This window comes from Ixodes scapularis, unplaced genomic scaffold (assembly GCF_016920785.2).
Source record: "Ixodes scapularis isolate PalLabHiFi unplaced genomic scaffold, ASM1692078v2 PGA_scaffold11__112_contigs__length_91849675, whole genome shotgun sequence".
In the NCBI taxonomy this organism is placed as follows: Eukaryota; Metazoa; Arthropoda; class Arachnida; order Ixodida; family Ixodidae; genus Ixodes; species Ixodes scapularis.
In genome coordinates, this window is record NW_024609837.1 from 15,196,311 (window position 1) to 15,213,183 (window position 16,873).

At 44.9% G+C, this 16,873-nt stretch overlaps 1 protein-coding gene across 2 annotated transcripts in view; it reads right to left on the bottom strand.

Moving 5' to 3' along the window:
* Positions 1-16,873, bottom strand: part of LOC8043297 (hemicentin-2) — a 248,591-nt gene that overhangs the window by 210,663 nt on the left and 21,055 nt on the right. The window lies entirely within an intron of this gene.

The window sequence follows — 16,873 nt, forward strand, 5'->3', positions numbered from 1 at the left end:
TAAGTGTTACAAAACAACAAAAAAAAATAGAAAATCGAATTGGCCATTTCCTCGTCTAACGTAGAGCCTTTAGATAAGTAACGCTTAGAGTATCTCCACTCCCAGATGTTCGTGTGAGCGCCGCCGTTTCGGTGCTCAGTCAGTGCACAGCGAGCCAAACGGGAGATCGTTTCACGATTCGCAAATATGGCCCACTGAGTTTTAGATATGTATACGATATTGGGAGGCTCAGGCAATATTCTTTTCGTCTGTAGCGAATTGTTTTGGACATTTCTGAAGAACGACAAATGCGTATGAGCGATTTCAACTAAAACGTTCGGTAACTGGCAACCACTATATCGAGCACCAAGATGGCTGAAGCGCGGGTCTTCCGAACCGTCGCTTATTGAGTGGTTGTATACCGCACCGGTGGAAGGAGTTGTCACGTGTGCTGTGACAGCTCGTTACTCGAAAGCGCTTCGGTCCCCGTTTTCTGGCTCACGGTCAGAGGTGACCATGCGCCATACGCAGTACTACGGCCCGACTGGAAGTGCGCGCTCTCTTTCTCTTCTTACGGCCTTTGCAATCGCCCGGGAGTCAATGGCATTTTTTCTTTGTATGTAGTTCACTTGCTTACCGCCAGGGGCCCAACCACCTCACCCCAGTTCACCCTACTCGGAAATTCCCTTCTAGCTGCAGCTTTGCGCTGGTGTTCGTGCTTCGTAGCTTGCTGTTTTGGCAACGGTGTACTGAACTTCGCTCCGATTTAAGTCACTCTACCGCGTACAAATGTGCACGAAATTCTGCAACTACCCATTGCACCCTATCTTGAAGATGCGCCAATTCTAAGTTTCCCACAGGGTATTAACAACAGTCACTCAAAGCGCTTGGCTGGTTTAATTTGCAACAAGTTCCGCAGAATACTTCTGATTAACCATGAAAAGACTATAACTGACAGAAACGAAAAATCAATTGGATCCTTGCACAAGCCCCAGAGGAAGCACTTTAGGCTGTAATATGCACTGTGCCAAAATTGTACAGACTACTACACCCTCGTCTAGAGCAGCTGACCGACTTCATGTGCGCCCTATGAAATGATGATGCAGACCACGGCAATGGATATATTGGGCCTGCTTACATTTCACGAGAGCGTGCGAATTATTTATTATTTAAAGTTCCTCCATGTAGAAGGGGTCTGTCTCCTCCTGTTCTTGAGTTGCAAGAGAAGTCCTGGAGGTAAAGACGAGTATAGTTCTTTACGCAATTGCATTCGCTGTCTCTACTTACTACTTTTTACTGCCGAATGTCGCGGAGATGTGCGTCAAATATTCACCGTTTTGGGCTCATCAGAGCGTACTAGATAGTGGATGAGGGTATAAACTTAAGGATCAGATGTCAAAGGCTATAAAAATCTCGGCCGCAAATTGCGACAGCGGTGAGATACACTGTCAGACGCACTCTGTGCAAACGGCAAAGGGTAGCCCAGGGGTGAGGTGACAGCTCCCCCCGCGAATTGCGGCGGGAGGTGGCGATTGCCCCAATTGCAAAGGCCGTAAGAAGAGAAAGAGAGCGTGCGCTTCCAGTAAAAACGTGGCACTACATACTGTCGCGAACCATACAAACATTGCGAGCAAAAAGTGTGAATACATTCAAAGTTTTTTCTGTTTTTTTTTTTACTTAAAAAGTTGTGCATTATAAGAAATGCCTGCGCGTAACTCACCCGTAAAACACTCGAAGAGCCAATCTCTTCGACCTACGAAATCAGCTCAGCGAATGATGGGGCGAAACATCCGATTAGACCTCAAAATGAAGTCTGCGCTGTGGAATTACGCTATGCAAAGCGTCATGCTTGCTTTGCGTAGTGCCACAGCGCAGGCTTCATTTTGAGGTCGAAACAGACGTTCCGCCTCATCATTCGCTCAGCTTATCTCGTAGACCGCAGCGATTGGCTCTTTTGAGTGGTTTGCGGGTAAGTAGACGCGCAGGCATTTCTTAGAGTGTAGTTACTTACAGACTAAGAAACGCGGAGCTCGGTCAGTCGTCGGCATCTTCTTATTGCTACGCACCCAATACGATTACCGCATCGGCCGTCAAGAACCCCGGAAATCAAATCACAAAGCAAGAAGCATAAAGATTGGATGTCTCCAGTGTCACAGATTTATCCTTTTTTTTTTTTAGGATTGGCTTTTATAGGTGCAAAGTACCATCATTATGCCCAATGCGCCTTGGCCCATCGAGCTTACGTGGGAGTTTTTTGTTGTTGTTTTTTATGACAGAAAGACAGGTAGTGATTGATTATGCCTCGGGATTCGTTTCTTTTGCCTTGCCGTCGACTGATGGCTCAATCATACTTTTGGACGCATGAAAACCTCGAGACTTTCCCAGCATTTTTTAAAGCTGCAAGGGTGCTATCGGCTCAGCCGAAAATGTACGGAAAATATGTAATCAAAAAACGTACAGCGCGCTGACACCCTAATAAGCGCGGGGCGTGTCCCGGACATCTGATTATTTCTGCGTAGTCATCGCTAGCAAAAGCTATAGTGACTAGCATCACGATGCAAGAAGATAATGAGCCACACCCGGCCGTTCTTAAGCTGGCTATAATTATAGTAAATTATTTCCACCGCCTAAAATATCGACGACACAATTAAACGAATCTCCTCGAATTATGAACTCGGAGGTCCAAGGGTAAAGGAGAAGACACACGGGCAACAAAAGCCATCCCTATTCCCCTTCTTTCCCCTAAAGGGATGGAATGGCGTGTGAAGCCGAAGGCACAAAGTTTAGGTGGATCCCTCCTTTTATCGCGCGCAGTTACTTCCCCTTAAAAAGACGCCAAACGGGGCTTCTAGACTCAAAGGATGAGCTTCTCCGGGATCCGACGAGCATGCTGGCGAGCGTCCGACTAGGTCGTAGAAAAAAAACAAGAGTATAAAAGATGTAAAAACGTTTTTTACGGCCTTCGCGAAAAGGGAAAACTGAGGTCGCTTTTATGGCCGCTTTTTTTCTCCTCTCATGCGGTCTTGCGTGCGTGTGCGTTCGTGTGTGCGGGTGTGCGCACCTGTGTGTGTGTGTTTGTGCATGTGCGTGTGTGGCTTCTGTGGCCTCTTTCTATTTGATGCGTGCGTGCGTGTTTTGCGCGTGTATGTGTGTGTATCGCTTTTATGGTCACTTTTATGCGTGCGTGCGTGCGGGTGGGGGGGTGTGCGTGTGTGTGCGTGTGTGTGTTTACGTGCGTAGGCGGGTCTTTGTGTTCTCGCTCGGTCACGTTAGCGGAGGACAATGATGACATGCGACACAAACGCCCCGGATGTTCGTTTAAGGGCTTATCTACGACGCACTCTTAGCATGAGAGAAAGTGCCACTAAAACACTTTGTATCCCCTGTTTTTTTGTTTTTTTTTTGCTAAGACATTTTTTTAATTATTATTACCATTGAAGGGGATCGGTTGGAGAGTGGGCTAGCGTGCTCCAACTTGGAGCACGTGGAGCGAAAACTCGCGCTGCCGAACCAAGGATCCTGGGTTCAATCCCCACCCCTGCACGTTTCGATTTGGATGAGCATCGTAGCGATGTGCGGTCGTATATCACTACTGCGTGGTGCTCGTTAGAGACCCCAGGCTAGCGGTCGCACTACACTGGCTACATTGCTCATCTACAGCTGAGACACCAGACGTCTCCTGATGCTGAATAACGGGTGAGAAGGGATTGTTGCGGTGGTGTACGGAACTACCAACTGAAGAGTCTTTGTTTTTTATGTGCAAAAATGCCTTCTTCTTTTCTTTTTTTTTTTTTTCATGACATCACGAAATACATAGCAATATCTGTCGCGAGGAAACGCGATAGGTATAGGGTTTCCCGCAATCTTTTTATTCGTATCTGCCCCACGTGATGAACAATGCTGAATCGTTTATAAATTTGTTTGGTTCAGCAAACGCTTCCTTCATTCTCCAGTGCACTCCCATCTCTGGAAAACTTTGCTCCCCCTCAGCGCACAAACGCTCCTGAAATAATGTTAGTGATCTGTGATAGTGTTCCTCAGTTTCGTGGGTTTATCATTCTTTAAGATCGGAGGGTCTTTTTTCGGAGTTCTTATTTTGCCTACAAATTCGGTGTTTTCCTGCGTTTATTTTTTTTTGGGGGTCGGAAACAAAAAATCGGCGTTTTCTTTCCGGGGCGTATATTAAGAATATATGCAGCGGGCATAGGATTTCGTGGTCTTCTGGAAACATGTGTGTGACCGGAATGCGTAGAACACATTTCCCAATATCCGTAAGACAAGGAAACGAGATGAGAGGTTTATTTCCCGTGGCGACCAGCAGACTCGGGGTCAGTTCAGTGCAAAGTTACGTTCCGGCTCAACTCAAAATAGGGTTGCAAATAAAGATGTATTTTCGTGAAGCTCCTATTCGGAGTTTTTTATATTCAATGGCAGCTCCCATTCGGAGCTTTCTTTTTTTTTTTTTTTTTCCTCGAATTGGATGAAACGGGTTCGGGGTTAACTTTTTGGGTTTTAATGATAATTACCGAAAACAGTGAACCCTGGTTATATCTTCCGCCACCAGTCACCCCATGAAAAAAGCTTTCTATAGTCGACGTATATCTAGACACTTGCTTTGAGCGATGTACTGCCAGAGCGATAAGCTTCTATTTCAAAGGTATTTTTTTCTCTCATTTGCCTAGTTTTTGTTTAAAAAGAACAATTTCATTTTAATTGTTTGGTCGATATGGGGGGCAATCCACGTTTTAACTGGAAAGAAATTAAGATGACATGTGAGATAGCTTCAAGTTTTTCTTCTTTTTTTCCATTTGATGAAATCAAAAATTCTGGCCTAACCTCACAACTAACCTTCGCGAAACTTTACACTCGAAGTCAATTTTGCGTGGCAGCTGTGCAGCAGCGGTAGATAAACAGTTCCAAGAGAGCTATTTCTAAATCGCTGTTTTGGTTTACAATGGTACCCAGACATTCTTGATGAACGTAATTTCCGATCAGTACTATCTCACCAGGCGGAAATTTGGGCGACGTAGTTGTATTATCTGCACAAAGCAGTGAGTGACAGTCCGAATAAGCGGGAAACGGAAACACTGAGATGTTCAGGATTGCAACGGAGGCACCCAAAAAGAACCTAGCGACAAACCGACAATGATTACTCACACATCCATGACTTTTCTGAATATTGAAGCGACTGCTTCCAACGAAAAACAAAATTCAACGAAAAGATTTTTCTTTTTCCGCGAATTAAATTTTGCTTTGTTTTTTTCCAAATTTATCATTTAAAATGAGCCCCTCATTGTCTGTTTTGTCACGGTCACTCCACCGCTGCTGAAGCGAAAACCAGAATCGAGCGACAGTTGTTGTATTATAGTGCATTCTTCTCTTATCACTAATGTTTTTTGTTTTACCTTTTTTGTTCCGAGTTACTTAATTTTTAATTAATTTTTTTTTCTGGGAGTGACCAATCTGAATATATTACAAAACAAACATTTTACACTATACAAAAAAAAGAAGAAAAAAAAAAGAAATTTTAGTTAACTTTTTTTAGGAACACATAGACAGCCATTCACGCCGTATAATAGAAATATGCTAGGAAATGACGATGTCGGATCTTAGAATAGGACTATATATGTCTAAAGAAATGATCTGAGCAGAGAAAATAAGCAAGTGAAAGACGACATTCTCCCTGCCACCGAACATATTGCGTTTCTCGGGTATAATCGTATTCCGAGCTTTGTGTTTCGCTGGGATACTTGGATTGTTCGCAGTGATTGGCTGTCCCCGTGTTTTGCGGGTATGTGAAATCAGAAACTTTCTTTTTTAAGTCCACGCCTTTCTCCATCATAAAATAGCGGCTGTTTAGGTTCAAAGCCGATTTCCTGTAACACACGAGTGCGTGACGAAAAACAACTAGAACCCCATTCTTTGCTTTTATATAAACGGGCATTCAACCGAAGCGCATTCGGCTGATCGCCGACGCATATAGCGCACCACCTCGGATTTCGGGCCACCCTGCACTGGCTAAATTTACCCTCTACAACATAGACGCACGCTGCCACATAGCATCACCAGCTCCCCCCGTTGAAACGTTCATACGAGCAATTTCCATCCGTTCGAGAAAAGTCGTTAGTAATATTAGTCCCTACAGAAATGAAGGACCACCAGTATGCTGGGTTGCCCTTCCTTTTGTGAATGCGTTACATACAACACGACAATGACGCCATCTTCTGCTGCATTTGCTCGAACACAGGCGTTTGCCGGATGATTTCGAAGTCATAAACGTGCACAGGGGTGCCTATTGCACTTTTTGTTTCCCCGCCAAACGAGCGTACGCCTTATTGTGAGCGCGGAAAGTGGTGTATTTACATCTGCTCGCTGTGAAGCTCGGCTTTCAAATACGCGATCATTGCAGCAATGAAGTAAAGGACATTACGTACGAATCCATTAGAGCGACGCCATTTTTTTTTTTCAAACGTGCGAAGTTGCGTACTTTTATATCAGTATGGTGTCTTCCATCACTCAACACCTCGCTTATCCTTGAAATGTCAATGAGGACTTTTAGCGAGCCGTTACCGTCTTCAGCGTGCCGCACTACGGGAGCCTTTGAAGCATGCTTTTAAGCGCAGGGGGCACGCTTAAAAGCATGCTCTACAAGCTCCGGTAGTGCGGTATGTGGAACATGGTAACGGTGTGATAAAAGTCCCCAATGTTAGGTCTTCGTGTTACCAGTCATACACCGAACTCCTATCGCCTTTTTTTTTTTTCATTTAGGAAAGAATGGAGACTCGCCAAAAGACTCAAAATTAAAATAAAAATATACTTTTAGGTCGCTGTCCTTTTTGGACAACTGCCAACTTCGAAACACCAGCAAAAGTCAGTGTCCGGCCTCAATTTCTTTTTTATTTTTTATTTTTTTTAAGAAAACAAAAAAAAGGGGGGGGGGGGGAAGAGAGGGGGGGGGGGGTATCAATGTCCAATATCGAAGCAGAGGTTCTAGAAAGCGATGGCCTCATGCCATTTGTGCGGGGAATAGTGCTTTCTGTGTGCGTGTACGTGCGCCTCCAATACCTTAAATGGACACCAAAGTGAATTTGCAGCCCGCTTTTCACGATAGAAATATATATCGTTGGAGGACAAGAACAATGCTTCGAACAAGATATCTTTTTTTTCTCACAACAACTTCTGATTACACTATAAATCAACGTTAAAGCTGCTTCACCCTTTTGAGTTTGCTTACGACAAAATTCTTGTGAAGCACAATGGCACGGTGGAGCCATCTGTGAGGTGACCCTGGAACTGCATGTTACTAGGGCGAAGGTTTTGCAGTATATATTAGAAATCAAATATACGCACAATCTGAGAAAATGTTGTTTCTTACATATTCAAACGTCTTTAAGCCAATTCTTTTAAGCCAATAAAAAAGGATGATGCGCGAAAAATAGTAACATACGTCTATTAGCCATACGACAGGAGGAAAAATTAAGAGGGGGAGATGCGCCGGCAGCTCCGAGGCCTGGGCGTCATGGCGCACACACTAAGAGAGAGATCTAAATGTGTCCCTTGATGCCCGCTTCAAAAATAGAGTCCAGAAGTGAACGCAAGATGACGACTTGCATATCTGGCAGAACGTTGGGGCGGGGGGGGGGGGGGGGGGATGCAGTCTTTTAGGGAAGCCACATGACTCCTGTACGAGCCTTACAGGTCAAGAGCCTTGCAGGTCAAGAGCAGATGCTCAAGGTCGGCAGTCTTGTTGTCTGTGCAGTGGCAACATTGCGACAGGCGGGCACTAGACGACTTATACCTTGCCCGCCTGGCAGCGGCGCAGGCGATGTCGGTGCGGATTCTTCGAAGCAGCATGGAAGCCCGTCTCTCCAGCTTCCCGGGCAAGGGTTTCGACTCCTGTGGCAGGCTACTCCTAAGCGAGGCTCTGCTGGATTGTTGTATGCGCTGTCGCTGCTCATCGGGATCGTGCGGTTCTTCTTTTGCGGCATCTCGCGAAAAGACGTCTTCGTGCGCCGCGAAGTTGTGACCCCTATAAGGTGTCGGTGTCCATTCGCCGTCTCGCGAAGATCATAGAAGGGCGCGCGAGCAGCCGAGTGTGCTCGTTCGTTGGTGTCTACCACGACATGCGCCGGCGTCCCCGAACATAGATCTTGATTTCCTTGACGACTCTGCTGGGCGAGTTACGTTTCCTGCACTCGAGTATAGGGCTGGGATGGAGTCCGTAAAAAGAACCAGCTCTGTGGGTCGGAACTATACGTTGTCGAGCAGCGTGCAAGGGCAAACTGCATAGCTTTCAGCTCGCCCCCTTGACCGACGGATTATCCGGCGGTTGAATGGCAGAACAAAAGCCAACCGCCGGGACGACGACGGCGACAGCTGCGAGCTGCTCTGGGAGGCTGCAGAGAGCCACGTCCACGTAGACGGTGAGCCACTCTAGGGGGTCCTTCCAGTCTTGAGCCCTTTGGGCGTGACAGCAAGCGTGGTGCTCCTGTGTCTCCGGGTTTATCGGGCCTGCGTTGCGAGGGAGAGACTTCTGTAGTGCTAGCGTAATGTGTGACTCCCACGGCGATTGAGGTTCGGGAAGCAGCGGCACAAGCGTTACTATCTCACAAGCGTTACTATCATCTGGATAGTAACGCTTGTGAGACAGCATCAGCCGTATCGCCGTACCGGTGCTCGGATTACCGAATGTGTTCGGGGATTGATAGAACTCTGAGTGCTTTTAGCATACGATTTTCGCATTCTCTTAGCTTTGGTTGAACGTTGGAATGTCTGAGAATCGACACGAAATATATCCGTCGGACGTAGGGCCTAGGGGAATTCGTTTCAGCCCTAGGAAACTGCATAATCAGAGCCAACTTTTAGCGAGGAAGCTCCTGCGATTTTCACGTATTGCGCTAATCGATGATTCTACATTCGATCGCTTTTCTTCCTTTTTTTGTCAGTGCGAAGTGCACAAGTATTTTCAGCTGCGAGGTAGACGTTTTATTGAGTGTGGGGATGAATAAATCGTTGCGGGCACCTGCTTCAAAGCTGTTCAACTTGCTATAAGAACAACTGTTTTGGTGTACGCATAGATTAACTGCACATTTTTCTATTTCGTAGCATTTATTCCAGCAATACTTTTTTTTAATCACGAGTGCATTGTACTAGTCGGTCAATTATTTACTTGTTCTAATTACCTGGACAAGATAATTCATATTTGTGTTCACACCTTGCCCAAAGAGCAGTCTTGTTGAAAAATGTTGGACTCTAGTGCTGCATTAGCGTTCGACGTGAACTTCGCCCATTCGTGTGCTCTACGCCTAAAAAAAGTTGTGACAATTGCGTTGCTTGATGGGGTTTTGCAAATGGTCTATTGCGTCATTCGTATCGAAAATGTCCTGCTATAGAACAGTGTATCAACACATTTAATTAAACTAGATGCTCAGAGGTGTGTTCGTCTTTGTAATTAACAAGTTCAGCAATAATTATTTCTTACTGGTGTAATATTTATTTTTGGTAGCCGGGTTGGTTTTGTGCTCATTAATGTCAGTGCGCTATGATGTTATTAACATGTGTGTAGTTTTAAGTATCCTCTCTGCAATGCCTACGAAGGCCCCGGGAGGGAATAAATTAATAAATAGCATTTTCACATCACTGGAGGGAATACATTAATAAATAACATTTTCACATCACTGGAGTTTATTTTCGGATGCACCACATGTTCAGAAGAGGTGGAACGAATGCAGCCCCATGCAACAAGTCTGCCAGTTTGGTATGTTTCATTAATTAATACTGAGGGATCAGAGATGGTGATTGTCCTCAAAATGTCCAGCGTGTGCAGTAAACACACTTCTTGGTGTCTAGATTCTGAAGGCGTAAAGGCAAGCGTAAATATGTTTTTTGGTTAGTGTATCAAATGTGTTTATTTCCACTTGATAACATAATTATGGATTCTTAGCCAATGGTTTCATAATGAGTTTTTTCTGTGACAGTCTCGTGTCAGGCGTTCAGTTGTTGTACCTGTACTCCTTGTTGTCGGATGACGCTCCTGGCATGTCTGTGTTCAGTTTGCTCGAGTGGCAACTTCTACTGACCGATGCCATCTTGTAATCATACGTCATGTGCCGCACCTGACATCTGATGCACTGGAACTGCAGGGCTGGCCTCTAATCCGCACATTTTCCTGGTAGCTTTCTGCGTCAATGCAGCAAGCTCGGCATGTATTGCTTACATGGCTTTGCCTTTTCCTGTACCATTGACTTGGTGGCTGGCAACAATGTTTGTTTGCTATCCAAGCCATTTCATTTCCATTCCGTAATGATGATTTCTTCTGCATCCCCCGACCACTGCAACTTGTGCAAGTCCCGTGTGGCAAAGTGAAGTCGAGTGATGCTTGGTGTCCACTTTTAAGAACAACCAACCATTCTATTTCTTCAAGCCACTCAGCGGCATTCTCCTTCAAAGTTAGAAATAGTTTGCTTCATGGCATGGACACAGATAATTAGTGTCAGCAAATTATTAGGTATTGGCCTTGGACGACAACCGACACCAAATTAACTGTCCTTGCATTGCCGCTCACCTGTTTTGTCGTGCTTACCTCCCATCGAGGTGAAGGGGATCAGAAGCTTCGGGGTAATGTTGGCACCAGGAACCAAAACCACCGAAGATAATCCTCAATGCTTCGCGGACGCTCGTCGAGACATGGTCGAGGGTCGTTCAGCTTGAACCCTTGCAGGCCAATTTATTGGTATGGGTACCTCCAGTAGACATGGTCGGCCTCTCGCAATGGTAGCAGAGTGGTTTTCGGCCGACCATTCGCAGCACCTCCGTTTTCCTCGGTGTACTTTGTTCAGCGCGGACCTACGCTGGTTCTTCCTGATGTCGGGAATGCTTCGGTGTTGGGGTCTGAAATCAACTCGCCGACACGTCCGCGTCTGAAATCAACCCGCCGACACGAACGACAACAAACAAAGCATCCGACAAGCTCCGTCCCAGCTGGGACCAGCCACTGCCTGGGCGCTGCCATCTTTCTTGTGACGTCACGTATTTGGTTTGGTCATGTGACGAGTGGTCACATTTGCGTACAATGGCAGCCGCCTTATGGGGGTCACTTTCGAGTGCAGACCGGAGCCCCGGTTTATCGCTCTAAGCCCCTCTACCTCGTTGGGCGCGACCGTGTAAACGATGATGATGATCATGCTTAACGGTGGCGCCATCTTCTAGCAAACATGTGAAACATTCTGCAACGTGTAAATCCGTGGCGGCTCGTGCTTCCGGCGTACGACTGATGTAAACAAGACAGCCGACGTAACATTCACCGGTCGGAATTTCAAGAACTGCGAAGCTAGATAGAGTAAAAACTGTCTGAACGACCGTAAAGGTATGTGGTGTGTCTCCGTCATCTTAACTTTAACGATCGTTCATGTTGTGTGCCGTCGAACCAAATCATTTCGTCTGCTCGCGGTCGCCACGGCAGCTAGTCTGCCCGCGGATCGCAAAAATTCACCAGCATGCGCCGTTTACAGCATTCATGATCGCTTACCATTGTGAGCAGTCCTCGAAATGATTTGGTTCAACCTCTCAGATGAAGCAGACTAACAGGACGGCAAATTGCCTCCCGCTGTCCTAAGCCTAACGCTCGGCTGGGTCGGCAAAGGCGGTCGCCGAACCGACCGCCATCTTTTTTTTCCCGAGTCGTGAACGGTGCTGGCTGCGTTGCGGTGACGACTCCATGCGGCCGGAATGGGAGAAACGAACGAGAAGTGCCTCCCGACTCCCTGAACGACTCGCGCGCGCATGCGCAGTGGCGTCGCGGATGCGTTCGAGGGCGAACCGTTCGTGTGGAAACGACCTGCCAAAACTCCCTATTAGGGAGTTTTAGGGAACCGTTTTTGCACATCCGATACGGTACGACGGGCCCTCCGGTACGAACTGCACATGCGCTGCCGCAGAAGGCTCACATACGAGCAGTTCGTACCGGAGGGCCCGTCGTACCGTATCGGACGTGCAAAAACGGTTCCCTAAAACTCCCTAATAGAGACTTTTAGGGAACCGTTTCACACAGAGACAGAGACTTCACCGTAAGCGGTGAAGTTATTATAATAACTTCACCGCTTACGGTGAAGTCTCTGTTGCACAGTGTCGAAGGCACTGCGAATTCGGTAAACTCTGAAGCCTAGAGTGCCATTTTTATGGGAAACAATTCTTTAACACTAGGGCGTTATTATAAAAGGCCCCAAAACGTCTTTTTACATTTATTTATTTATTAAAAGAAATGTAAAAATGTATACTCAAGATTAGTTTTATTTACAAACTAGCTATTATAGTTATTAAAATTGTAGAAATGCATACTCAAAAGAAGCTTCATTACAACATTTTTGCTCTATTCAAGGCCTCCAGTGCAAGCTGTTATAGTCGTAGGTTAATAATTTAATTGGGTAATTACGAGTAAATATTGCCGCGAGGTTCTTGAGTTTCTCCCCTAATATTAATGTTTGAACGGTGATAATTTTATCCCGCGTACTCGGCGTTATAACGAAGTGGTCGAAAACTATTTCGATGTTTTAAGTGCTTTCTAATCGAAATGTTTCGCGGTACATTTGACTTAATCTTTTAAAACACACCTTGAAACGAAACGTCGAGGAAAAGCTCCCGTTCAATTCTTTATTATTATACAGTCGTATAAACAAACACGTAAATGTCTACAATGTGGTGACAACAAATGTGAATATAAGCGGAGTTTCGTTTCTGTGTGTTCGCCGAACGCTATGAAAGAGACATCTTTCACCGCAGCGATAAAATCCTCAATGCCAGATAGAGAGGTTTGTGCCCCGCTCCCCCGTTTCTAGAACCGGAAGACCAAAACGGAACACCCTAGAAAGAAAAGAAAAAAAAAAATCGGAATGTTTTGGTACACCTTTCTTTTAAATTTAGCATGGCGGTGAGTGCGTCACGTCGCGTTCCACAGCCGACGAAGCTTTTTATAGAACGGCACCAGCCTCCAAAACTTTCGCGGGCTTTTAATAACGACCCACTTCTGAAAAGACGACATTCGCCGCGACCAAAAAAAAAACATGTCGCGTAAAAAAAATGAGAAGGAATGGAAGTTGAGCACGAGTGGATGCTCTCCCTTTTCTGAAGCGACCCGAGCTCAGCAAAGCGTGCGGTCACAACCATCCGTGTCGACGTCAGCCGGGTATACGAATAGCTTCCCTTGCGCCCCGCACTTTTCAGAGAAGCGCCTCTTCAAGCTGGGGTTCGGGAACGGCGTCATCGTTAGACCGTAGTTTCACGACTATACGGTCCGTGGACTATATACGTGATAAAGTTCACATTTCACGTGGTACGGACTATCTGCAGGTGCGGACTATACGAAGATTTCTTTTCTTTTTTTTCCAAGATCGTTCAATATTACGAGACTACGGATTTTGTGAATGACAAGCAAATGTGACTGATGATTTCTGTATGATACAAGGTCACCTGTGCGCTAATGAAGCGGTACATATTTCAAAATCTGTTGCGTTGTAAGGGGGGATGAGGGGCTTTTTTCTTATTTATGAAAGAATACTTACCACATTATATTCCTAACGAGCGTGTTGGCAAGATGTACTAGGTAACAGAAAGTATAAAACAGAGAGAGGACGAAACACAGACGAGTACATCCTTTCAACTCACGACTAAGTTTCTTTGTTGTGAGTTGAAAGAATGTAATCGTCTGTGTTTCGTCGTCTCTCTGTTTTATACTTTCTGTTATCTGTTACCATATTATACACTGATATAACACATCTTACACCTACTCCAAATATGCAATCAGATATTGAGTATCTTTATTAAAGCTCAAGTTATGAGAGATCGGTCTAATTTGATTAAATCATTTGTGACGGGTCGTTAAATAATGATGCGTAAATTATCAAAATTTTTAATGCAACTGCATTCACAAAGCTGTAATTTGAGCGGTGATGGTATTTTAAATCTCACCTTAGAGGGTTATGCTACTAAAAAATGATTGTAATTATAGTTTAAAAGGCATGCTTTCTCGTTATTTCTGAAAGTAATTAATTGGATAAAACTCTTAAGTTCGACGAATACAGAAATAGCATAACCGCACAGCTCCGTTCTTCCCGATTAAAACGACACCAAAGGTGTTAATAGTGTCTAAGACAAACTTCGTAAAATGCCTGTAAGGCATCGGTACTTGCGAAAGAAGTGTGAAGAGAGAAAAAAAAAACACTTGAAGTATGTGTATTTGTACTAAAGGTTCATAGAAAATTAAGACTTCACTTTTTTTCAGATTGAAAAATTAGATCGAGCAATAATATTTTGTACAGATCTGGTTGGGTATGTCTAAATATCAGGAAAGCCATTTTCTTAAAAACGACTTTCCCCAACTTCTTACCATTTAAATACCAGCCTCCCCCCTTAAAATCTTTTACCTACGGTGTGGACCACGTTCCGGAATATGGTGTATATATATTTTTTTTTTTCTTTTTTGGCGTTATATAATGCAATGCTGGCGGTCCATGTTGCCCAATATAATTTGAAGCCCTCGTACTGGGAGCTATTTACACGCGCCGTAAGGAATAAAAAAAAAAAGCATCGTGTGACGAAATGGCCCAGTGTTTTCATCCCAAAACAAACGTGCGCGAAGCGCTTTTTTTTTTTTTTTTTTTTCAAGAACGGGTGCGAATTTGGTTTGTATTTGTCTAATCGTAATTTACTTAGAGAGTCGGGTGGTATTTGCACAACTCCTTACAAGAGTGGAATACACCCTTTTCGAAAGCCCACCGAGCAACATTGGCGGTCGCCATTTTGTTGGACACGGAGAGTGTTGCCATAATATACCGACCTTTCTCGGTCTGAACAAGTAAAGTCTTGTCCGCTCTAGTTTTGGGTCGTCCACGCTTCATAAGCATTTTGAGTCGGGAAACTTTGATTTACCCAGTATTTTGGTCGTTTTTTCGATTGTTTTATACGTTTTTAGGAATAAGAGTAATGTTTCTTTTTATGTAAACTGCCCACAAACAACCACAACCCTTTTTTTTTATATAGATACCACATTTTTGAAAGATCGATATGCAAGGGAAACATCAATTCATACGCTTGTGATCCCACTCGAGCCACACTGCCACCAATCGCTGCTATAGACACAAACATACCCTCGTGGTAGGAGCATCTGAGTGCTCACCGTTCCACGTCGTTCGACTGAAAAAAAAAAAGTTTTCGTAAAGCGCGTCCTGAGCTATCCTCAACTCTGGACTCGAAGCGAGTGTGTCCGTGTCTCTAATTCAATCACGCCCGTTTACAAACAGAGCAGGGCCTCGACGTTTGCCCGGAAACCGCAGGGCAATCGACAGTCTGCGCTTGTTTGCTAGTTTTGCCGTCCGGACTTCTGTTTGTTTCTTTTTTCCTTGTCTCTTTCCAATTCTTTTTTTTTTTTTGTGTGTGTGTGTGTGGGGGGGGCGGGAGTTTTATTTGTTGAGCACTGTTGACGTCAAAAAGTGCCGGGCAAAGACGCTTTTTATGCTATCTGCTTATGAGTCGCACCGCCGTCTGGACAAAACATAAATCTTAACGACACGTGAAAGCAAGTAAAAAAGAAATCGGGGACCCCGTGTGAGTGTTCTACGCGAGCAATGGTAAGAAATTACAATTGCAAATGCACGTTTGCCCAATGGAGAGCAGCGCGTGTGCCTTGCAGCAGCTGTCCACAATCTCAATGCTGACGAATTCGATTTGTAGTCTGTGTACTGTGCGTCTTCGGTACACGGCTTTTTTGCGGTGGATGGTTCGTTACAATTGACATTTCGGAATATGCCGTATATGTCCAGGTGTACTTACTGGGAAAACGTCCACAGCATGCGCACAAAAAAAGAAAAAAGAAAGTTGCACGCACGTTAGGGTCGAATGCGAAGTCAAGGACTTCCTAATCTTTGACACAGGAGAGCGGGGAAAGACTGCAGAGTCACTGAATCATCTAGGCCTCGAAGTAACGACATGTCGGCCATCTTTGTGCCTAAAATCGCTGCAACCAGTTACCTAAAGCCTTACCTGAAATCGCAGAAAACGATTTTTCCTCATCTATATATCCTAGAACGGTCGGAGAGGTTATCGTTATCTGAAGCTTTGGATCTGAGTCGAGTCGTTCGTTCCAAGCAGTTGCAGAAATTATAGACCTTTTCCACAAGGGCGCCGCCATCTTGAATTGATGTCACTTCCAGTATGGGCGAAAACACAACTTTGCCGTCGCCACGCCAATAGAAGACATTTAGGATATAAGCCTAACCGTCACACACTCTCGATTTGGCTCCCCTCAATTTTTTTACTGGTTAGAGGTTGAAACGTTTTACTATTTTGTCGTCGCCCATACTGGAAGTGACGACAATTCAAGATGGCGGCGCCCTTGTGGAAAATGTCTATACGAGCTAGGAGACGCGATTGCTTAGGAGCAGCAACTACGGTGATTCACTCGCTTATAGTTCTTGTGGACACCGCGTTTGTGTGCTAAATAGTGTTTGTTTTTGTTTTTCTATCGCAGTTAGTCTTTTTTTTTAGGACGTATATTATGAATGTGGCAGAAGTTCCATCCTCTGTTTGCACAAAAACAAACAACAACAAAAAAACAAATATGCTCGAGTTAATTTTTAGACAGAAGGAAACTGGTAAGTATTTTTATTTTCAAAAACGTCAAGTGTCATCTACTGACATAAATGGTATTTCATCGTTAAATCTATTTTGCGTTTTTTTTTTTTCGTTTTTAGCATAGCTTCTCATATTGAACGGGTAGGACTGTTGCACGGAATCCCCCTGTTACACGGGACTCATAAGCAGCCCTCTTCGCCAAAAACGGTGGTGCTTCCTCACCCACGTGAGTTACACTCAACACATTTCAAGGAACATTAATTCGGTGTGC